Consider the following 22,491-nt stretch of genomic DNA (forward strand, 5'->3'; position numbering starts at 1 on the left):
ACCAACAAATGCAAAGGTTCTCTTCTCCTGTGTATGTGCCTTCAAGTCAGCTGTTTACTTATGGTGCCCCCATAAATTTCATAGGGTTTTCTTAGGCAAGAAATACTCAAGAGGTGGCTTTGCCAGTTCCTTCCTCTGGAAGGTAGCCAACAGCACCTGGTATTTGGTAGTGTTTTCCCATCCAAATACTAACCAGGGCTGCCCCTGCTTAGCTTCCAAAACCAGAAAGTTCTGGGATTTTTAGGACATTTTTATCTACTACAAGGTTGTGTGACAGACTAGACTGAGAGGGAGAGAGTAAGAACAGATGTTCTTACTCCCTATGCAGCACAACCCGTCATTTAAGATAATCAGAGTAGTTCTTCTCCAGGAACCTGAAACCCTCCTTTGATCCTGTTTTGGGTTGTAAGTTAATAAAATAATAAAGTGGGTCCTCCACATTCATTGGAATTTGGGGCACAGGATCCCTGTGAAAGTAGGGAAAAAAGCAAATGAAAACCCACCTTTTTAAAAAACCTAAAAGAACACCTCTCTAGGACTTTCTAGGTTCTCCAGAGCAATGCTATGGCCATCATCCAGCAGAAGTTAACCACAGAATTTCATTGGAGGACCCATGAATGCCTAGAGAAGTGTTTTCTCTAGCTCCTCCAGTGTAACTCAATGGTCATCTTCTGGCAGAGTCACCCTGGAGGACCGAGAGATTCTTAGAGAGAATGTACAGTGGAGCTTTGTTATTTGTGGGCTTGCCATCCATGGATTCAAGATTCTGTGGATGGCAAGCCCCATTGTCTCCAATGGTGGCATGTGCATGTGGCCGTGCTACTGAGCATGCAACATTGCACCACCATTAAGACAATGAGACTTGAGGTCCCACTTTTTTTCTTTTGTTGTTTTGTTGTTTTTGTTTTGTTTCCTTGGAAGGTGGTCCGGGACGGATTCCCTGCAGATACCAAGATCCAACTGTACTAATCAAATCCATGAATTATCAAACCCACAAAAGTCAAAGCCACAAATGTGGAGGCCAGACTATACACTGTGCATCAGCAAGGGTAAAGCCTGCTCCATTGTGACAGCCAACTATAAGATGCTCTCCCTGTGAAGGTGTGACTTCTGCCAATATTTGCAATTCTAGCCTCAAAAGCTTTCTGTTTGCCAAAGCTGACTTTTAACTGTCTGATGGTTGTCGTTTTCCTTTATCCTGATACCCTATTTGGGGCCTTTGTTGTTTTTTTCAGTGTTATAGACTGCCCTAGTGACTGTATGGCTGATGAGCCATTTAGAGACATTTTAGCAGATGAATCGGTAGAATAAACCTCCACATCTGTTCTTACTGTACAGATTGGTTTATTTCCTCTCTGATACTCAAACTTCCAGAAGAAACAGCACTTGCAACTTCGGCTTCAGGCTGAGGATGCTAAACCAAGAGCCAACATAAGACATCTTTTGTCGACGACAGATAACGGTGCTCAGCTCACAGAGCTTGAATTTTTGGGTTCAGATTAGATTGTTCAAAATAAGTTGCAAGGAGCAAGGAGAACGAAGCACAGAGCTGATCTTAATCCTAGGTTACCAAAAGCCTGGAATGATTTGAGAATTTTATTTCATTCTAAAGTGGAAGTGGGGGACGTAGGAGAGTACATTCCTCTAGCGAAAGTGATGGGTTTGTCTGTTCCTTATCGGAAAAATACAGCCGTTGGGTGCTCCTGTGCCTGAGCTGGTTCTCCTTCCTTCAGGATTACAAGGACTGCTGTAAGAAGGAAGGAAACAATTGGGTCAAGAGGCTCTTTAACAACAGCAACAAAAAAATTAGGGATTTAACCCATGGATCAAGCATCTGGAACGAGGCTGAAAGGGAAAGCAAGAATTCTGGCTGGTATGTTTGTCCCCGCTGCGCGACTAAGCTCTGCTTTGCAGTCCCAGCAACCCGTTCTTCCTGCTGGGGTCAGCTCACCCCAGGTTGATTAACTTTCACGGGATGCTTTAGGCCAGTAGCAGATGCTGGGAGTCTAGAAACCAACAGATTAGTTACGCCGAGACATTAGTACTGGATAGAAAATAAAAATTGCCAGTATTGTAATGCCTTTATACTGGTCTGTAGCGTGATCACTCTTGAAACAATGTGACCAGTTTGGGTAATGGCATCTCGAAAAGGATGTTGTAGTCAGAGGAAGTGCAGAAAGGGGCAACCAAAGGGATGGAAGAGTTCACAGACAAGGAAAAGTTGATATCTAAAAAAGGGTGAGTAAGGGAAGGCACGATAGAGGTGTATGAAATGATGCATGGCATTGAGAAAGTGCCTTGGGAGAAGCTTTCTTCCCTTTCCCAGTATTATCTGTGATGGGAACTTTTTTGTACATGACTTCCTGTGGAATCATAGAGTCGGAAGAGACCTCAAGGACCATCCAGTCCAACTTCCTACTGCCATGCAGGAATACACAATCAAAGCACCCCCAACAAATGGCCATGCTTTACAGCTTTCAAAGAAAGAGGGTCCACAACCTTCTGAGGGAGTGTCTTCCACTGTCGAACAGCTCTTGCCATCAGGAAGTTCCTCCTAATGTTTAGGTGGACTCTCATTACCTGTAGTTTGAATCAATTGTTCCATGTCCTATTCTCTGGAACAGCAGAAAACAAGCTTGCTCCATCATCAATATGACACCTCTTCTTATACTTAAACAGGACTATCATATCACTTCTTAACTTTTTCTCCAGGCTAAACATACCCAGCTTCCTAAGTCTCTCCTCCTAGGGCATGGTTTCCAGATCCTTCACCATTTTGGTTGGCCTCCTTTGGACACACTCCAGCTGGTCAACATCCTTTTTGAATTCTATACGTCTGTTGATGCAGCCTAGAACTGCATTGGGTTTTTAGCTGCCGCATTACACTGTTATCTCATGTTGAACCTGTGGTTGATCTTAGATCCCTTTCACATGTACTGTCATCAAGCCAGGTGTCCTCCATCCTATATTTTTTTCTTGCATTTTTTCTGCCTAAGTGTAATACCTTCCATTTCTCCCTGTTTAAATTCATTTTGTTATTTTTGGCCCAGCTTTCCATTTTTTTGTCTCTCAGCCTTTCCTTGTTCTCTATCTAGCTGGAGGCTTTTCACAGCATTAGCATGGAGATGATGGTGGAGGACAGCTATAAAAACACAGATTTTTGTTGTTGCATTGCAGCAAATAAACCGTGCAATAAAGCTTGAGCTGAGAAGCAGCAGGAGTCTATTCTAGTGAATCCTACCACAGCTATGTGTGCCTGTCTACAATGGACAAAGTAAACAGCTGCCATCTCCAGCATATAAAAAAGTCATAAATCTGTAAGACAAGTGTAGGCTGGTTAAAGAAAAAATCATCTCTGTAAGCATTTTGAAAGAAGCTTTCAAGTTGTCTCTAGAAGCTTCAAAATGTTTTTCTTTACTTCTGCAGAGCTTACCTGATCTGGTTTTTATTTGATATGTGTATATTGTTAGTTTTGGATAAAAGGCTTGCCTGTCTGTCTGTCTGTCTGTCTGTCTGTCTGTCTGTCTGTCTGTGTAGTTTAGAAACTTGGTTCTTGTTGCGTGCCTTCAAGTAGTTTCTGACTTATGGTGAACCTATCACAGGGGTTTCTTGGCAAGATTTGATCAGAGGGGTGCTGTTTTTGCCTTCCTCTTAGGCTGAGAGAATGTGACTTGCCCAAGGTCACTCAGTGGGTTTCCTCACCTAAGATGGATTCAAACCTTGGTCTCCAGAGTTGTAGTACCATATTGATTGTTTAGAGAAATCTATCCCTATTTTTTCTATTTTACTTCTGCCTATGGCACCAGGTTTTCAGTTAAAGAGGTTTGATGTCCAGGAATTCATCCACTTCAATAATTGAGGTATATACTGTGCCTCTTTTGCAGATGTTGGTATTTATTAATTGGGTCTACCAGAGCAAGGCCTAAGTGTAGAACTTTTTCTCAAAGAATGCATATTCCAATAATCACATTTTCAATAAGGAATAATACTGTTTTAACACAAACATTTAGATGTGGCAAAGTTTTACTGTCATGACAATCTAGATCAGTGGTTCCCAACCTGTAGGTCGGGACCTCTTTGGGGGTCGAATGACCCTTTCATGGAGGTCGCCTAGGACCATTGGAAAACACCTATTGTATGAAGTAGCAATGAAAATAATTTCATGGGTTTGGGTCACCACAACATGAGGAACTGTATTAAAGGGTCGCGGCATTAGGAAGGTTGGGAACCACTGGTCTAGATACTTCATTTTCCTCGTCTCCTGCAGTTTACCTTTTAAAAATGATGTGTGCACGTTTCTTTCGGCTAAGCCTAGTTGATTGCAAATGTGACAGCAGAGGAATTAGAAAGGAAATGTTTGTAGAAATGGTTTTAAGCTCATATCTTGGTGCCAAATCAAGTCTTGAAGGTGTTGACCACATTTTTGTCACAATGTGTTGTTTTTATTCCGCAGATGGGCCTCCATGCTGCCTAATGGGTTGTGTCTCTGCTCATTGAGGAGAAAAATGAAGAAAAAAAGCTTTTTTGGCTTTGCTGTTTCCCTAATTTTGCATAGGATGGGACTGCCAAATGTTTTTGTCCCCCATCCTAGTACATAACAGCTGTAATTTCTCCCTTTTGTGCATTCTGGCATTTTGTTGCTGTTGTTTTATTCTGTTGCTTTTTGGAGCCCATTCCCAATTCTCTTACTCACTGCTTAAAATATGTCTTCTAGGGTTTTTTTCGTTTAGAGGTCTGACTAAGAGTATGGAAACCTTCTGCCAATATTAGTCTAAAGATCATAAACTGACTCATCTTCCACCATCTCAGGCAGTAAACTGGAGAAGCACTAGAATAGAATTTTAAAAGGAAATCAAGCATACCTCAGATTTAAACATAGTTAAACTTCTGTTACTGAACAAATCTATTTGTGTCCTTAACATTATAGGAGCTTCCAGATAGGGAGCAATTGAATATGCCTTATTTTGGAAAAGAAATCCAACTCCAGTTAATTTTTTTAATGGATGCCTCTTTCACAAAAGCAACAATCTACATTTGAACTTGTGTTGTAGACTTCAATTGCCCTAATCCATGGATATGTGTTTCTAGCTTGTAGCTTTTTAGGTCATAAGATCTTAATACTTGGAAGGGACCACAAATCAAATCCAACACACTGCCATTCATTAGGGATAGCTAACTAAGGCGGGTTACAAACCGCCATTAGGGACGTCCTGAGGACGTCCCAGTTTGAAAAAGCGGCGTCTCTTCTAGACGCCCCATACCCTATCAAGGACTCAGTCCGTACAAAATAGCGGCACCCTGTTCATACGGGCACCACCATTTTGACGTAGCGGACGCTCTGCGTCCACACGTGGCACACCAGAAGTGACGCCGCGAGTGCGCCCTTTGGCACTCGCAGTGCCGCTTCCGGGGCCTGAGAAGGAGCGCGATTTCTGCGCTCCTTCTCTGCAGCGTCTGGGAGCCACGCCGTTTAAAGGCTGCGGTTCCCGGACGCTGCAAGCGGAGGCAGAGCCAGACTGCTGCTTCTCAGCGGTCTGTAACGCGCCTAAAACACTCTTGGAAAATGCTGATTCTTTTTAAAGCCCTACAAAGATGTCAACAAAGAATCTACCACACTCCAAGGCAATCTATTCCCCTTCCAAACAGTTCTTACAGTAAATATGTTCTTTCTAATATTCAGGTGTAATCCGTTTTCTTGTAATTTGAATCAGTTTGTTTCTATCTTAGTCTCTTGAGCTGCAGAAAACAAGTTTTGCTCCATCTTCTGCATGACATCCTTTCAGATATTTAAAGACAGTTAACATGTTAAGGGAGAACATTAATTCCCGAGGGCCTTAGAATCCAGCAAGGATGTGAACCATGCAGCTCTTCAGATGTTCCTTTATTTTAGTAAAATATTTATATGTCATCCTATATCCAAGTGTTTCAGGGCAGCATATGTACAAGTAAAATCAACTTAAGAAGTTTAAAGCAGTTTAAAATTTAAAACGCTGCAAATAATTTAAACATTCTGAAAGCATATTAAACAGTTTTAACAGGTTGAAACAGGTTTTTAAAATGGTTGTTGTTAATTACCATCAAGTTGGTTTTAACATATGGAGACCCCATAAATGAGAGACCTCCAAGTCACCCCATCATCAACAGCCCTGCTCAGGACTTGCAGGCTCAGGGCAGACCATCTGGAATGCAGGCTTTTTCTTTTCCTTACTGCCATCTACCTTGCGAAGCATTACTATCTTTTCTAGGGAGTTGAGTCTTCTCATGATAACAGATTGAACTCTCCTTATCCAAAATGCTTGAGACCAGAGGCGTTTTGGCTTTTGGAATATGTACACAGTGAGATATCTTGGAGATGGAACCCACTTAATTTATGTTTCATACATACCTTATGCACATAGCCTGAAGGTAATTTTATACAATATTTTTAATAATTTTGTACATCAAATTTTTTGTACATTGAACCATCAGAAAGCAAAGTCACTATCTTAGCTACCCATGAAATAAAGTTTTGGTTTTTGGAATACAGTGGAGCCTCTTTATCCGTGGACTTGCCATCCAAGAATATCAGCATCTGCAGATGGCAAGCCCTAGTTGTTCCTAACGGTGGTGTGTCCACAAGGCCACGCCAGTGGGCACACACATGTCACACCACCATTACGGGAAATGGGACTTGTGATTCCACATTTTTCTTTATCCGCAGGGTATGTGTATCCAGAACAGATCCTCCGTGGATATGAAGGATGGACTGTATAGTGTCTCACATGAGAGAAATAATAGTGCCACTCTGTTCTGCTTTGGTTGGGCCTCACCTGGAATACTGTGTTCAGTTCTTGGCATCACAGTTCAGAAAGGATGTTGAGAGACTGGAGCATATCCAGAGGAGGGCCACCAAAATGGTGAAGTGTCTGGAAAACATGAAGCCCTATGGGGAGCTGCTTAGGGAGCAAGATCTGTTTAGTCTGGAGAAGAGAAGGGTAAGGGGTGACATGATAGCCCTGTTTAAATATTTGAAGGGATGTCATATTGAGGATGGAGCAAGCTTGTTTTCTGCTGCTCCAGAGATTAGGACACAGAGCAATGGGTTCAACGTACAGGAAAAGAGATTCCACCTAAATGTTAGGAAGAACGTCCTGACAGTAAGAGCTGTCCGACAGTGGAATATCCTGCTGCCTCGGAAAGTGGTGGAGTCTCCTTCTTTGGAAGTTTTTAAACAGAGTCTGGATGGCCATCTGTCGGGCTTTGATTGTGAGTTCCTGTATAGCAGAATGGGGTTGGACTGGATGACCTTTGGCGTTTCTTCCAACTCTATGATTTTATGAGTTTTCACAGTAGCCAAGGAAAATGGGAGAGAGCAGGACTTCTAGTGAGGTGAATGAGAAGCATAACCTCCTCCTTCTAGAAGAGATGTAGCTGTGTTAGTCTATATCAGCATATCAATTAATCTTATAGCACCTTTGAAATTAAGGACTTTATGAATAGCCATGAACAGTTACCAAATAAACATTTTAGTAGAAGTGTGGATAATTCAGAGAAGCTGAAAGAATGGAAGGGACTGCAAAGCATGCCTATCCCCAATATGAAAATATTAGGAACTGGATTGCTATAAGTTGTATATTGGGTTATGGTAATAATGTCATGTATTATTTTGGTGAGAGTGTTTTTATGCATTTAAATATTCAAATTAATAGATTTAGTTTACCATGAGTATAATTATTGATATTATTAGTACTATTCTTATCAATACTATTACTAGAATTAGTATCATTATAATTATTTTAATTAGGTGATAGTATGTTACTGATTATTTATAGACATTATTTATAGAGCATTCTCTATAAATAAAGATGCCAGCCACAGCTGCTGACGAAATGTCAGGAATAATCTCTTCTAGAACATGGCCGCTTAGCCCAAAACACCCACAAAAAACTATGGATACCAGTCATGAACGCCTTCAACTTCACATATTTATAGACAGTTTATTTGAGATCTATATTAGATACTTGATTTACAAGGAGCCTAGTTTATGAGGAGCTGGCAAAAAATCAACCAAGGTAGAAAAAAAAGCCACATCAGCATTAGTAAAACAAAGTATATTATTTTGTTTCCTTTAGCCCTTTGTAGTGCCAATCAGATAGAAAGTATTAACTCTCTGAGTGAGCTGAGAAAAGGGAAACTAAGACCAGGAATTGAAATTATGTGAGCTATTGTACATACTCTTAGATGCAAGCCTGGCTGGTACATAATTTCTAGAAATAATGTGGCAGGGGACTGTAAGTATATAAGAACCTTGACTTAAACATTTTATTCATCATTCTCAAAGAAAGCATTCCACAATTCATTTTTTCCTTTTATTAAAAGAAGGACAGATCTTTTTTTCTTGAATTTTTCTGATGTTTTTTCCTCTGGCTTCAGGTGTGAAAGTGGGTAACCACAGAAGCCTACATAGGTCAAAAATATTACTAATCACAATTGTAGGATGCAAAAGTAATGCTTGCACCTGTTACTTTAGTTCTTTCTTGTTAGAAGAAGCACAAAGATTTGATGTACCTTTGCAGCCCTCAAGGTACACACCAAGCATGCTCAGATCTCTCTCCTGTTTCTCAACAGTCTTTCTTGCCTTGGCTTTGGTCAACTCAGCCCTTGAGGTTGCTATTAGAGGAAATTGTGGTGATGTGTAGCGGAGTGCCATCAGCGTGCATACTGATTTCTTCTGGGAGTTAGCATAGAGGAGAATTCCCTAAAGGGATTTGGCTCCAGTATCCATTCTGTTAACAGTGTCTAGATTGACTGTCACTAAATGGTGGAAATCCAGGAGTCACTTAATGGTGGATAAATAGCTGCTCAGTGCAGGAGACTTCTAGCAATGGCAAGATAAAACCCGCATTAGCATTTTTGTTTCTTGTTCTATGTGTTTCCTTCCTGGAATGGAAGATATATTTCCAGTCACTGCTTATTTTATATTATCTTCCTAAATAAAGCTGTCTCTAGTATTGTATAGTGGCTTGAGTGTTGGACTAGATGTCGAAGAGACCAGGATTCAAATCCCCACTCAGTCATGGAAACCTACTGGGTCACACACTCTCAGTTTTTGAGAAAAGCAATGCCAAACCTCCTCTGAAGAAACCCTAGAATGGGTTTGCTTTAAGTGGAGTTGGCACAGTGTAGTGACTTGAGTATTGAACTAGGACACTAAGAGACCAGTTTCAAATCTCCACTCGGCCATGGAAACCCACTGGGTCACCTTGGGCAAGTCACACACTTTCAACTTCCTTCTCTGAACAAGTCATGCCATGAAAGCCTTGTGATACATTTGCCTCAGGTTTGCCATAAGTTGGAATTGACTTGAAGACACACGAGAACAAGAAGACTGGAGCGCAGCAGCATTAGATCTGTGGGCAAAGTTTCTGCGCTCAGGACCCAGTCTAGAAGCTGCCCAAGATGCCCAAAATATAAACTCAACCTAAATTTGGAAATGGGCAGAAGTCCATTTTTGGAGTTTGAAAGAGCAGTATTTTAAAATGTTAAACGGAGCTAGGGAAGGGTCCTCCGTCCTATTTAAAAGATGATGTCCCTCCAGGAAAGATATTTCACCCTTTTTGGTGGAGTCTGAAAGGGCTGAACAGCCTTGGGTGTATGCCTGCCCTTGGTCCACCCCTACCTTAAGGGGTGATTTCTTCATGACCAAATTCTATTAACTTTCCCCAAAAAATGTGACCTGATTTGTGTTTTTAAGTATGTAATAATTCAGATTACCATGGGATGCAATGTGGGATTTAATTACATTTCAAGATATGAGGCTGCACCATTCTGGATGTCATATTCTGGTGCTTATTTTTACAGATTACCCTTCTCATAATCGTTCCGTCTCCTTTATTTTACTCTTTTGCAGCTGTCCCTGGTGATAAACTGTTGGTTAAACCCATTCCTGGTGGCCAAGGAGAAACGACATTTCATTTGGAACAGTAACTGACCTGAATATTGGATTGGAGGCTTCTCCCAGGTTGCAGATTGGCCATGGAACTGCAGGTGGCTGTAAGTCTTTGCTTGCAGTTTTCTTAACTCATCCTATCTCTTTATGTGTGCAAAAAGAAAAAGAATCACTGTCTTTTTAAAAATCCATTCCATCCCCAACAGTGAAGATGCATTTTTGCAAAAAATGATTTGATTCTGCATCATCAGCAGTTTTATCCTGATAATTTTTAAAGCTCCCCTATTTGTTGTATTATCTTATCTGCTTCCCTGTGATCTCCCTGGTGTTCATATTTGATTTGAAGCCTCTAATTTGAAGCCATTTTAGACCGGGGGAGGCCTTTTTTGTTGACAGAAAGTGAGCAGAAATCAATTCCTATTTGCTTCCTTTTTAAAAAAATTAAAGACCTCTTCTAGGCCTCAAATAGCCCAGCCCTCCATATGATTAAAATCCCCCCATGTCCTCTAGTGAGGATTTGGGAGGGACATTCTTAAATTTTTATTTATTTTTTGCAAAAAATATATATATATATATATATATTATCCCTGAGTGGCATAAAAACAGCTCAGGAGTGTGAGCATTTTGCCCATTGCCCAACCCCATATTAAACAGTTAATCATTTTGCATTTTGATATAGTGCTCTGAGTAAGGCTAATGGTTTGGTTTTGAAAAACAGTAATCTCTGAGGTACAACTTCTCAAACAATTGATCAGGAAGAGTATAAATATAGTATGGTAGGCAGTTTCTGAATGGGCGCTGTGCTCATATTTTGCATGGAGACCAACAAAAAACTCTTCTATAACTTTGGAAATCAGCAGGTTTATTGTGACATAGGTTTTGCGTGGACCTTTATTTATAAAGCACTGTAAATTTACACAGCACTGTACATACAATCTTTTTAATTAGACAGTTCCCTTTCCTCAGGCTTACAATCTAAAAAGACACGACACAAAAGGAGAAGGGAGTGGTGGTGGGAAAGGGGATGAGGTCCAGCAGTTCTTCTCTACCTCCGAGGCCTGGATCAGGGGAGATGGACTGGAGGGAGGGCTTGGTTTCTTAATGGATAGTTAAAACGAGGCATCCTGGGGCAGAGAGGGGCTCACCCCTGGGAACGCTTCGCTAAACAATATAGTTTTTAACTCAGTTTTAAAACTGGGTAGAGAAGTGATGGTGTGTGCATGCGATGGAAGAAGGTTTCAGGAGTAAGTGGCAGCAAGTGAGAAGGGACGAATCCGGGAGGGGGCAGTGGCAATTCTACGCTGGGACAGGAGACCTTGACTACCAGAGTGGAGGGTACGAGTAGGAATGTAAGGAGAAAGAAGTTCAGATAAGTAAGGAGGGGCCAGTCCATGGAGGGCTTTGACAGTCAACATTTCAGCAGATTCATGTAGTAAATAAAACAACTAATAGGGCTATTAATGGAGGATAAGCCTGTCAATTGAAGTGAGACATAGCAGGTGGGACCTGCAACAATATGTGCTCCTCTTTTAAACCACTCCATTTTTGTCCTCACACAGTTTTCTGATGTTTTATTCAGCTCTCTCCCCCCCAGAGTCAGCCAGCGTACTGTGGCCACAATCCTTAATGATGCTGCTTCGATAAATTTTCTTCCCTTGGGGTTTTCTCCTGAAAATATTCTGTGCTTCTGTCGGCTTTGGAGTCTTTGCCGTGCCAACAAACATTTCTCATCTTGAATATGGATGTTGTTGTTTTTGGCTACTTACAGTGTCTTACAGAAGAATTCACCCGCTTCTTGACTTCTCCATATTTTGTCGCATTCCAACCTGGAACTGATGGGGATCTAATTGGAATTGTTATCACTTTATGTACACAAGATGCTCAGCACTGCGAAGGGGCAAGCTGGCTTTATTATGGGTCAGAAATCAAATAAAAAGAAATGGGTACATTGTGGTGTAACAGTGCCAATTAGGTCCATTTCAGTTCTAGATCAAAACGGAGAAAAGTAAAAAAAAAAGGGATGAATATTTCAACCAAACACTGCACAGTAGCATTCATAGCCTGAACCATGAATATAGAACTAAATACATTCATCCTTCCATATTTGCGTCTTTGGTATTTGCGGATTTGATTATTCATGGATTTGATTAATATGTTCTATCTAGGAATATCTAGGTCCTCCAGTGCAACTCTATGGTCAACTTTAAATAAAAGTTGCACTAAAAGACCTAGATTCCTAGAGAAAATACTCTACTAGGCCTTTGTAGCTCCTCCAGCGCAGTTCTATGGTCAGTGTCTGTTGGACGTTGACCACAGAGTTGCACTGGAGGACCTAGAGATTCATAGAGAGGTGTCCTCTCGGGTAAAAACATGGTGTTTTCGTTATTTGCGGTTTTTCCATATTCACAGGGGTCTTGTGCTCCTAACCCTAGCGAATATGGTGGGACAAGTGTATATAGTTAAATAAGTAACTTATATAGTATATACTAATATACAGTCAAGTATAGTTAGTTCATAACTAAGTGAAATGAATACTCTGAAGGCACCAAATCCTGACTGATCTTGGAAGCTAAGCAGTCAGACCTGGTTAGAACTTGGATGGGAGACCACCAGCAAATATCAGCTTCTGTAGGCTCTATTTCAGAGGAAGGAAATGGCAAAACTACTTCCGAGTATTCCTTGCCAAAGAAAACCCTATGAAATTTGTGGGATCACTATAGGTTGACAGGTAACTTTTAGGAACTTATGCACATCAATGAGGAAGATAGATATTTAGGTACAGCAAGCAGCATGGCAGAACATATGAAGGCAGGCAGAGGTCAATCCATAGCTTAACTTTGTTAGCAAGGATCGAATTAGGGAATTTAATCAGCTCAAATATTTATTTATTTTATATTTATTTAGGTATTTATATCCCGCCCTTCAGCCCTAATGGCTCTCAGGGCGGCTTACATTTATTATTTTTTAACCAGACAGTTCCCTGCCCGCAGGCTTACAATCTAAATATTGCGAGAGGCATGTACTAACAACGCATGCAGCGGATCGTGTCCCTATGTGTATACAAGAGGTCATCTAGTCCAACCCCAAGAAACCGAGACTCCCATGCCAATGAGTTGCAATCAAAATATAAACATTTATTAAAGCCACACAACAAAAGGGATCTCTCTCTCTCTCTCTCTCTCTCTCTCTCTCTCTCTCACACACACACACACACACACACACACACATTCAATGCTAAAGCAAGGGAGGGGGAGAGTTTGGGGGTAAAGGAGAAAGGATAGAGGCACCTTGGGATAATGACCTTAGGAGTCTTCTCCAAAGCGACGGATGTGAGAGATGGTGGATGGTGAAGCACGGCCACGGGAACAGGAAAAGCAAGCGGCGACCGCGGTGGCTAGGAGCTGAGTTCCGGCAGGCAAAGCTAACGAGGCCCGGTGACAGTGAGCTTGGCTTCACTCAAGTGATTTCAGTGAGCCCAAGGCTCGGGGGAACTCAAGCCTGGAGCAGCAGCTCAACAAGCAAGGTTTAAGGCGTGGAACTTCAGCTCGACAAGCCCAATGAGGGCAGAAATCGGGGTCCTATTTATACTGCGAAACATATCCTCAGGCTATGGCTACCTGGCGAACAAAGGTCTTGATAGCTATCTTTTGTCTAAGCTGAAACTTAAACAATGGATACACAAAGAAGAGGTCTGACACTTTTCAGGGGAGGACAAATATCTAGATGGCAGAGCTGTTTAAGACAATCACTCGCTCATTATCAGAGAGGCTACTTCTGTTGTCTTTGGGCTGCCTGCGAAACTTGTAGGGCAACTCCCAAAACTGCCTGCTGAAAGGTTTGCATTTTACCTTTTTTTCCTGTGACCAAGCCTAGCAAGCTTGCTGGCTACGTGGTCGGCTCGCTTTTGGGGTAATGGCGGCTTGAGATAGGGTCAGTCAGGGGTCATGATTTTTGATCGCTTGGCACCCAAAATTTATATAAAACCAAACTCGGTAACAACTTGACTGGAGGGGAGAGAAGAAGCAAATGGAATTTAAGAGGTGGTGGAAGGAGGAAGGTATTCTGTTGTGGGAAAGTGAAGGATCTCTAAGATATCTGGATGGTGATAGGGAACCAAAAGAGTTGAGAATAAAAGGGAAGCAGAGAGAACCAGAATGACACATGGAGGTGCATGGATGAAGCCAGTGTTGTTGTTGTGTGGCTTCAAGTTGTTTCCAACTTAGGGTAGCCTTAAAGCAAACCTATCCAAGGGTTTTCTTGGTAAGATTTGTTCAGAGGAGGTTTGCCATTGTCTTCATCTGAGGTTATGTGACTTTTCCCCAAGGTTACCCGGTGGATTTCTGGGCTAAGTGGCAATTCAGACCTTAGTCTTAAGAGTTGTAGCCCAGCACTCAAACCACTATACCACACTGGTTCGAAGCAAATGTAGGGGTGGGAGAAAGTATTTGGCAATGAAAAGAAGAGAAAGGCTTGGTCAGAACCTGGATGAGAGGTGGCAATTGTCTATTTGTTAAGACTTAAATATATCAGGTATCTTAGGAGTGAAATGGGCCCCTTAACTTTTGTGGAATTCAGAGATATAGCCGTGTTAGTCTAGAGGATCCGTATGTAGAGAGATCTTGTAGCACCTTTGAGACTAACTGAAAGAAAGAAGTTGGCAGCATGAGTTTTTGTAGACTTCACTCTACTTCCTCAGAGGCATTTGGTGGAATGCAAGCCAGAGACAGACATCTATATGCCATTGGTATGTGAGAATGTCAAGTTGAATATAAATTGAAATTCAAAATCCTTTGCCACTTCATTTCCATACACAAAGGATTTTGAATTTGAATTGACAGTCTCACATATCAGTGACACATATACATATCTGTCCCTGGCTTCCACTCCACCAAATGCATCTGAGGAAGTAGACTTTAGTCTACGAGAGCTCATGCTGCCAACCTGTTTCTTTCAGTTAGTCTCAAAGGTACTACAAGATCTCTCTACATACATTAACTTTTCTGTTAGTCTGTTTTGTTCATATTTTTCTTCTGTTGTTACCTATGAAGACACAATTCCCTGTTGACAGAGAGACAATGCCAGCAGGCAACAAATATCATTAGCGGTTGTTTACTCTAGGTATGTGTCTCTGGATGGTGATTTGGGAAAGGATGTTGCCTACTTCCTTCCTGTGCTCCCTTGCAAAATTCTTAGAACAGTAGTGAAAAATAAAATACTTGAATGATCACATAGAATCCAGATGTGTTGTCCAGGAGAGGAAACCAGACTGCTGCCTCCGAACTGCCAGGCTAAAAATAATTGTTTTGATCAGCAGGTTTATGGTTGCAGAGGCATGTTGGGCATCAGACATGGATGGTCGAGATCAGAAGAAAGAAAGAGTTTGTTAAAATTTCCTGGTTTTCTCTTTATTTGGTGAAACTGCAGTCAGACACTCTGGGTGGCTAGGAATCTGCTTCTAAAAAGCAAATTCCCAAATAGAGGTTTTATACTATCAGTTCTAGAAATGAGGCAACAAGAGGAAGGAGAAACCAAAAAGTAATGGTCACAAGCACCACATTCGTGGTGCTACCAGTCAAGCCAAGTGATTACTTACTGGGCACCTCTTGTTCTACCCAGTGCTCCATACCTTTCTCCCTCATTCTCCCTCCCCTGGTCCGCACTGTAATTTTAAGTAGCAATGCTTCTGGGATGCACAGTCCTGTTTGCTTGTACAGTATGCTTGACATCCAAACCATTTACCGTATATACTCGACTATAAGTCGACCTCATGTATAAGTTGAGGGCAGGTTTGGGTGCCAGTACTATGGATTTAGATATGACCCTTGTATAATTCAAGTGTGAAACTTAGCGGAATATAACAAAGGATCTAAAGGATGAAGCAAAGCAAAACAATGTCAAAGAACTTCCAAAATTCCAGCAGACATAAATCTTTGTGCTCACTCCTAAAACTGGCTGGATGAGAGAGTAGAGGGGGTCAGTGCTTTCAGGACAGATTATACTCTTGCCTTCTTTCACCAGGAGATGAATAAGAGTTAAGATACTCTACTTACATTGACCTGTGTGGATAAGTCAACTCAGGTTTTTGGGTAAATTTTTTGACCTAAATTTCTAGACTTACACATGAATATATACAGTAAGTCAAAGTTTATAGTCCTCACAGCTGTGGAGATAATGTTGGCAAAAGTACAGTAGGCTGTCAGAGGAATTTTTGGAAGTCCAGGGAGTGCCAGGTGAGCAGGGCTTCTACTATCAAAGAGGGAGAGAGACCTTTGATACTGAGTGTTATCCCTTATCACAGCTGGAGGAAACAACTTGTACTGTGTAGGATGCTTCTATTGATCACCTGTTTAGCCTTGTTACAGTTGGCTCTCCATATCCATGGATTCTTTATCTACGGATTCAGACATCCATGTCTTGAAAATACTCAAAAATACAAATTTGAAAAAGCAAATTTTAGTTTTGCCTTTTTTAATAAGGGACACAATTTACTGCCCCATTGTATACAATGAAACTTGACCATCTATAGATTTTGGTATCTACAGGGGGTCCTGGAACCAAACCCCAGTGGATATCAAGAGCCCATTGTATTCTGATTTTATTTTTACACACACACACACGCGCGTACATACACACACTCATTCCCTGAGGAGAGATGAAGTTTATTTGTATTCAAGGGACTTTGATATTGCTGTTACTGGAGTCATTGTGAGCTGGCCAGACTGTATCTTGGAGCCTGTGGTGAACTGGAATTCATGTGGAAGACCATATGCTTTTATTCCTTTCATGATTCCTGCCTGCTTTAGAACTCATTAGTGCTAGAGAGCATGGCTATCACCTCTTTAAACAGAACATGTGGGCTAAAAGCAGAGAAAGGGGTACTGCAGTCACTTTGGAGAAAGACCTCGACTTCGCACAGCGGTTTCTCTCTCTTTGAAGTAATCTTTGATTGAACAGGAGGAATGTAAAGGGTGAAGGAATGCTGGAAGATTACACACACACACACACACACACACACACACACAAAACACTGTTTGCCTATAACAGAGTTTGAAATACAGGTTGAATCTCCCTTATTTGAAATGTTTGGGATAAAATTTGCAAAAACATATCCTTGGAGAGGAAACCCAAGTTTAAACATGAAATTCATTTACATATACGTAGCCTGAAATTAATTTTATACACAATATCTCAAATAATTATGTGCATGAAACAAAATTGGTTTACATCGAACCATCAGAAAGCAAAGGTGTCTCTCTCTCAGCCAACCGTATGGACAATTTTGGATTTGGGAGTATTTCAGATTTCAGAATTCTGGATAAGATAAGCCCCAACCTGTATTGCTTTATGTTGGGGAGGGGAATGAGAAAAGAAAACATAAGAACAAGAGAAATGACATGGAGTAGTGGAAAGCAGGGCCTGATAAAATATCTTTGTTTCTTCCTGATTTGCCTGAAGCATTATCCTGAAACTGGTTTGCTGGTTTTTGAGCATCCTTTAGGAAGATGCATTTAGAACATGGGTGAGCAAACTAAGGCCCTGGGGCTCCATGTGGCCCACCAAGGCTGTTTTTGCAGTCCTCAACTGCTAAAGACTTCCTAGACTGCTCTTTTTCTGGCCAGAATAAGCTGGTTAATGGCTTCTCCTGAAACCTAATGGAAGCACCAATTCACCATTTATATAGGCTGCAGAGCAACCCACACATTGTTTTAACATCAAAAAGTACAGTATGTATTAAATATATAGCGAAACAACAATTCAACCCTGAATAGTTATTTTGAATGCCAAAAACAGGCCCAAAAAACTGCAGAAGTATAAGAAGTGACTTTTCATCTCCTCCAGGTTGTATTTGTAGCTAAAAATATGGTTGCACTGCTAGGTACAGAAGTGAAAGTTGGCCCCTGAGACAGTTGCCTTTGTTGTTGCTAACTGCCATCAAATTGACTTTGACTTAAGGTGATCCTGTGAATGAGGGATATCCAAGACACCTTGTCCTCCACAGCCTTGCTCAGGTCTTGCATGGTCTCGGCCATGGCTTCTCTGATTGAGTCTATCCACCTCTAATGTGGTCTTCCTCTTCTCCTACTTTCCTTCACCTTACCAAGCATTACTTACTTTTCTAATGAGTCCATGTCTTCTCATGATGTGGCCAAAGTACTGTACAAGAGCCTTAGTTTAGTCATCTTGGCTTCTAGGGAGAGTTGAGACCTGATTTGCTCTGGGACCTACAGTCGGCCCTTCTTATACACGGATTTTTTATACACGGATTTAAGCATACACGGTTTGAAAATGTTCCAAAAAAGTATAAATTTACCTTGATGTTCCATTTTTTATTAGGGACACCATTTTGCTATGTCATTATACTTAATGGGACTTGAGCATACATGGATTTTGTTATATACGGGGGATCTTGGAACCAAACCCCAGCGTATAACAAGGATCCACTGTATTTGTTTGTCCTCTTGGCCATCCATGGTACCTCAGCACTTTTCCTCAGTACCGCATCTCAGATGAAGTTGAATTTCTATCTGCTTTCTTCACTACTCAGCTCTCACATCCCTACATGGTGACAGGGGATACAGTGTCTTAGACTATCCTAATTTTATTGTTCAGTTTAACATCTTTGCACTTTCGGATCTTGTCTTTCATAGCTGCCCTTCCAAATCTTCTGATTTACTGACTGCAGTCTCCACATGGATTAATAATGATTGAGCCAAGATATGAAAAATCTTGTACTATTTCATCTATTTTAAAGTCATGTAAATCCTCTGTGGCCATTATTTTTGTTTTCCTAATGTTCAGCTTTAAACCTACCATTGTACTTTCTTCATTGATTTTGTTCAGTAACAGTTTGAAGTCTTTGATATTTTCTGCTAGCAGTATGGTGACATCTTCGTATCTTAAAGTTTGATGTTCTTTCCTCCAATTTTCACATATCCTTCCTCCAAATCTAATCCTGCTTTGTGTATAATATTTTTACCATACATGTTAAACAAATAAGAGTGATACCAAAGTTTTACGCTCGTTTGCAAATTCTAGTTAATCCTAACCTTTGTTAGTTCTAATTTTAGTGCAGACATAGTATTCTATTGAAGTGACCCATTGTGGCCCTCCAGATATTTCTTGACTTCAACCCAAATTTCTCCCTTCAGTTATACTGACTAGAGCCTCTTGCCTATCTATGCACTATAACCATAGTACTACAAAAGTTGAGGAAGGGATATCCTGAGTATGAGAGAGAGGGAGCATACAAATCTTTGAAGTACTTTCAGTCTCTTAATTTGACAGTCTTAAAAATCAGTCAGCACACCTTTTGCTGCAGCCAGATATTGATGTAAAGGCAGCAGAGCCCTTCAGTTTGAGCTAAAGGAAACTGCAGTCTCTGATCCAAAAATATAACAGGTGTTCTGGAAGTTGTAGTAAGTATAACTAAACTGAGTTACTGAGCAGGCAATATTTTGTAAAATGCCATTATTCACTCTCCTCTCATCACCACCACCTCTCTCTCCGTTTTGTACCACCAGCAATCCTGAAATGTGCATTTTTAGTTAGTCTGAGTGTTCATATATTGGAGAATAAAGAAGAGATGCTGAAATTTGAAAGTTTTAAAAAGGCAATGATGTGCAATTGGAGTCTCTGGTGGTTCTGGTCTGAGAGCTGAATAGGAAAGGATTGATCTTGTGAGTGAGCTATTGGGGAAGTAAGTGCTGGGCTATGCTGTAACAGATGGATTGAAGAGAGGAAAAAGATCTGAATGCTGTGGAAGCAAGAGGCATTCTTGAGAAGCCCGAATTGATGGAAAGGGAAACATCTCTGTCTTTTCTCTCTGAAGTTCTCCCCAGGGTGTCATACAATATACTCCCTTGCTTCCGCAGGATATCCTGTTGTAGATCTGTTGGGATTCATTGCAGACAAATTGCCATGCCCTGTTGCTTGTTTGGGTTTACTTCACACTCTTCTGCACTGCCACTACAAGGCAGATCTCCCTTCCCAAAATTTCAGTTTTTCTCCATCCTGCCTGTTTAAGCCAGGCATACTGTGCCACAAAGCCAGTGGCAGCTACAGTGACACCAGTGACATGCACACAACTTCTCAAGAGCCTTGTCCTCAATGTTATTGGTAGGAAAGATGCAATGCACAAACCTGTGCCCAAAGAACCCATGTGGGCAAAACAAAACATGTTGCCAACCATGTGCCTGGTGCTCTTCAGCCACAAACAGTCATGGCCCACAGCCATTCCCCTCCTCCCTTGTTTGCAGTTGGCATTTGGCTGTCAGTGTGAAACTAATATCTGTAGAAATGCTGACATCTTTTCCTAATGTGCTGCTTCCCCTCCCCTCATGCTCCCCCATCAACTCATATGGCTGACAGGAGCCAACTTGGGATCGCTACCATTTGCTCATAGCTGTACGGTTGGATTCCCACACAGAAGGGTTTTCATAATTGGAAAGGCAGTGGAGAACGGCAGCCCCATGGGGGCCACAGAGTTGGCTGCCACTGGGGTCTCTGCTGAGAAGGGAGGTGGGGGAAGGAACTCCTTCTCCAGTCATGCTTCTTTTCCCCTTGAATAACCCATCTGAAGAGCAAGTGAATGGTGGGGGGTGGTGCTCATGTCCCATTTATGGGCTTCCCATCAGTATCTGGCTGACTATTGGGGTGAAACAGAAGGCGGCTGAACAAGAGAGGACTTTTGGCCTTCTGATCCAGCAGGGCTCTTCTTATTTTCAGAATAAAACTGTGCCTTGAAACTGAGAAATAGCACCTGATATGTGGATCCTACAATTCTGGGCTCTGTCTGGAAGTGAGGTATGGCTGGAAAGTTCAACCTGGAAGAGATGTTTCCCACTCCCACCCTACTAAGCTCTAGCCACCTGTCCTTGTGCACCCAGCAATGGCTTCACCTCTGAGTGCTCTTTGTCATATTGAATCTGTGCTAATGCAACCAATGGCTGGCCAAATATCTCTGCTGAAGTAACTCACCTCTATGGTCCTTCCTAGGAATAAAGCATTTTTGGTCTTTTGCTCTGCAGAAGGATTTTCCTTCCCCTGCCTTCCTTCTTTCACCTTTTAGCCCCTTCTCCATATCTGATAGTCTCATTGGGTCTGTCTCTCCTCTCCTTTGCAAGTGAATAGTGCTGGTGGAATTTTCCCTTGATGAGTTTGTCTCTCGACAAGGAGGAATACTGCCAGGCTTAATGAGCTGCAATGACAAGGGATATCTGTTTAAGTTAACATCCCAAACCATCTAGTAGTTCCTTGTTCTGCTTCTATTTCACCATTTGTCCTTTCCCCCATAAGCTACTCCTTATGAGTCTGCCATGGGATTTTCCTCACAGCACAAGGATGGGGTAAAGCGGGATGACACAACCAGTGAGAGAGCTGAAACGCTTGATACCCTTTCCTCCCCTTACTGCCCCCCCCCCTTTCCATGTTGCATCTCATGCACCTATTCCCCAGGGCCCATCTGTGCTCCTGTCATCATATAAGAAGAAGAGTTTTTGAAAAAATCTGGAACCAGCAAGTCATGAATATGGCCTTAAATACTCTAAGCATTAGATTCCTCTGATCTTGGAAGCTATGCAGGGTCACTCCTGCTTAGTACTTGAGACCATCACTGAATTCCAGGTGCTGTAAGGTATATTTCAGAGGAAGGAATGGGAAAACCACTTCTGAGTATTCCTTGCCTAAGAAAACCCTATGGAATTCATGGGGCTACCGTAATTCAACAAGCAACTTGAAGGGACATACATAGGTCAACACTCACACCTTGAATTTTACTTTGGGAACATATTAAAAAACCAATACAGTTATTTCAGGACTAGTATTCTATTATCTCTAGTCTGGTTACTATATTTGCCAATAGATATATCTCATCCACAGGGTCGCTATGGGTTGTAATCGACTCGAGGGCAGTTAACAAGAAAAATATCACACACACAATGTCATGCCATAATAATGAGGACCTTTTTGCCTTCCACACCTGTGGATAATGTGCCTGAGGAAGCAAGGAGGAGCTGAAACTTTGGGATGAACTTGCGTTGTGAAACACAGCAGCTGTATAAACATGTTGGAGACCCTGCTGTTGGGGTTTTGTTAATTTCTTTAATGTGAAAGTCTTTTGCAGCATGGACCTTCCTTGGTGGGTTCTGCCCTAATTCACCATCGATTGCATCAGTAATAAGGTCATTTTCTCACCTCCCTGCCTTAAAGATGAGGAAATTCACTGAAAGGGAGAAAGTCTGATGTATACAGGGGGGGGGAAAGGGGGGGGGGGTTTGAGATTCTTTCATTGTAGCCAGAAGTGAAACTGGAACTGTAGTTTAAATTCCATTGCATAGACGACTGATCCTGGTGGTACTGTACTTCTTACAATCTGAAGGGAATGTTTATGAGTGGCCAAGTTTTCACTGAGAGAAAGGAACTGCGCCCTCCCCAAAGGTATCCCCAAAGGTATCCAACTCCATCTTGGACTCTGAGGGGGAGAGAAAGGAACTGCGCCCTCCCCAAAGGTATCCAACTCCATCTTGGTCTCTGAGGGGGAGAGAAAGGAACTGCGCCCTCCCCAA

The 22,491-nt window shown here is 41.7% G+C and overlaps 1 protein-coding gene across 14 annotated transcripts in view; it reads left to right on the forward strand.

Annotated features, from left to right (window-relative positions):
- The window catches only part of EXTL3 (exostosin like glycosyltransferase 3), a 215,683-nt gene that overhangs the window by 73,325 nt on the left and 119,867 nt on the right, over positions 1-22,491 (forward strand). For 13 of the 14 annotated variants that reach the window (XM_042447739.1, XM_042447688.1, XM_042447775.1 and 10 more), the window contains one exon: positions 9,890-10,032. The exons of the other annotated variant lie outside the window; for it this stretch is intronic. The gene's annotated coding sequence lies outside the window, so the exon portion shown is untranslated. The remainder of the gene's footprint in view (positions 1-9,889; positions 10,033-22,491) is intronic. 14 annotated transcript variants of the gene reach the window in all.

The sequence above is a fragment of the Sceloporus undulatus genome, chromosome 1, assembly GCF_019175285.1.
Source record: "Sceloporus undulatus isolate JIND9_A2432 ecotype Alabama chromosome 1, SceUnd_v1.1, whole genome shotgun sequence".
NCBI lineage: Eukaryota > Metazoa > Chordata > Lepidosauria > Squamata > Phrynosomatidae > Sceloporus > Sceloporus undulatus.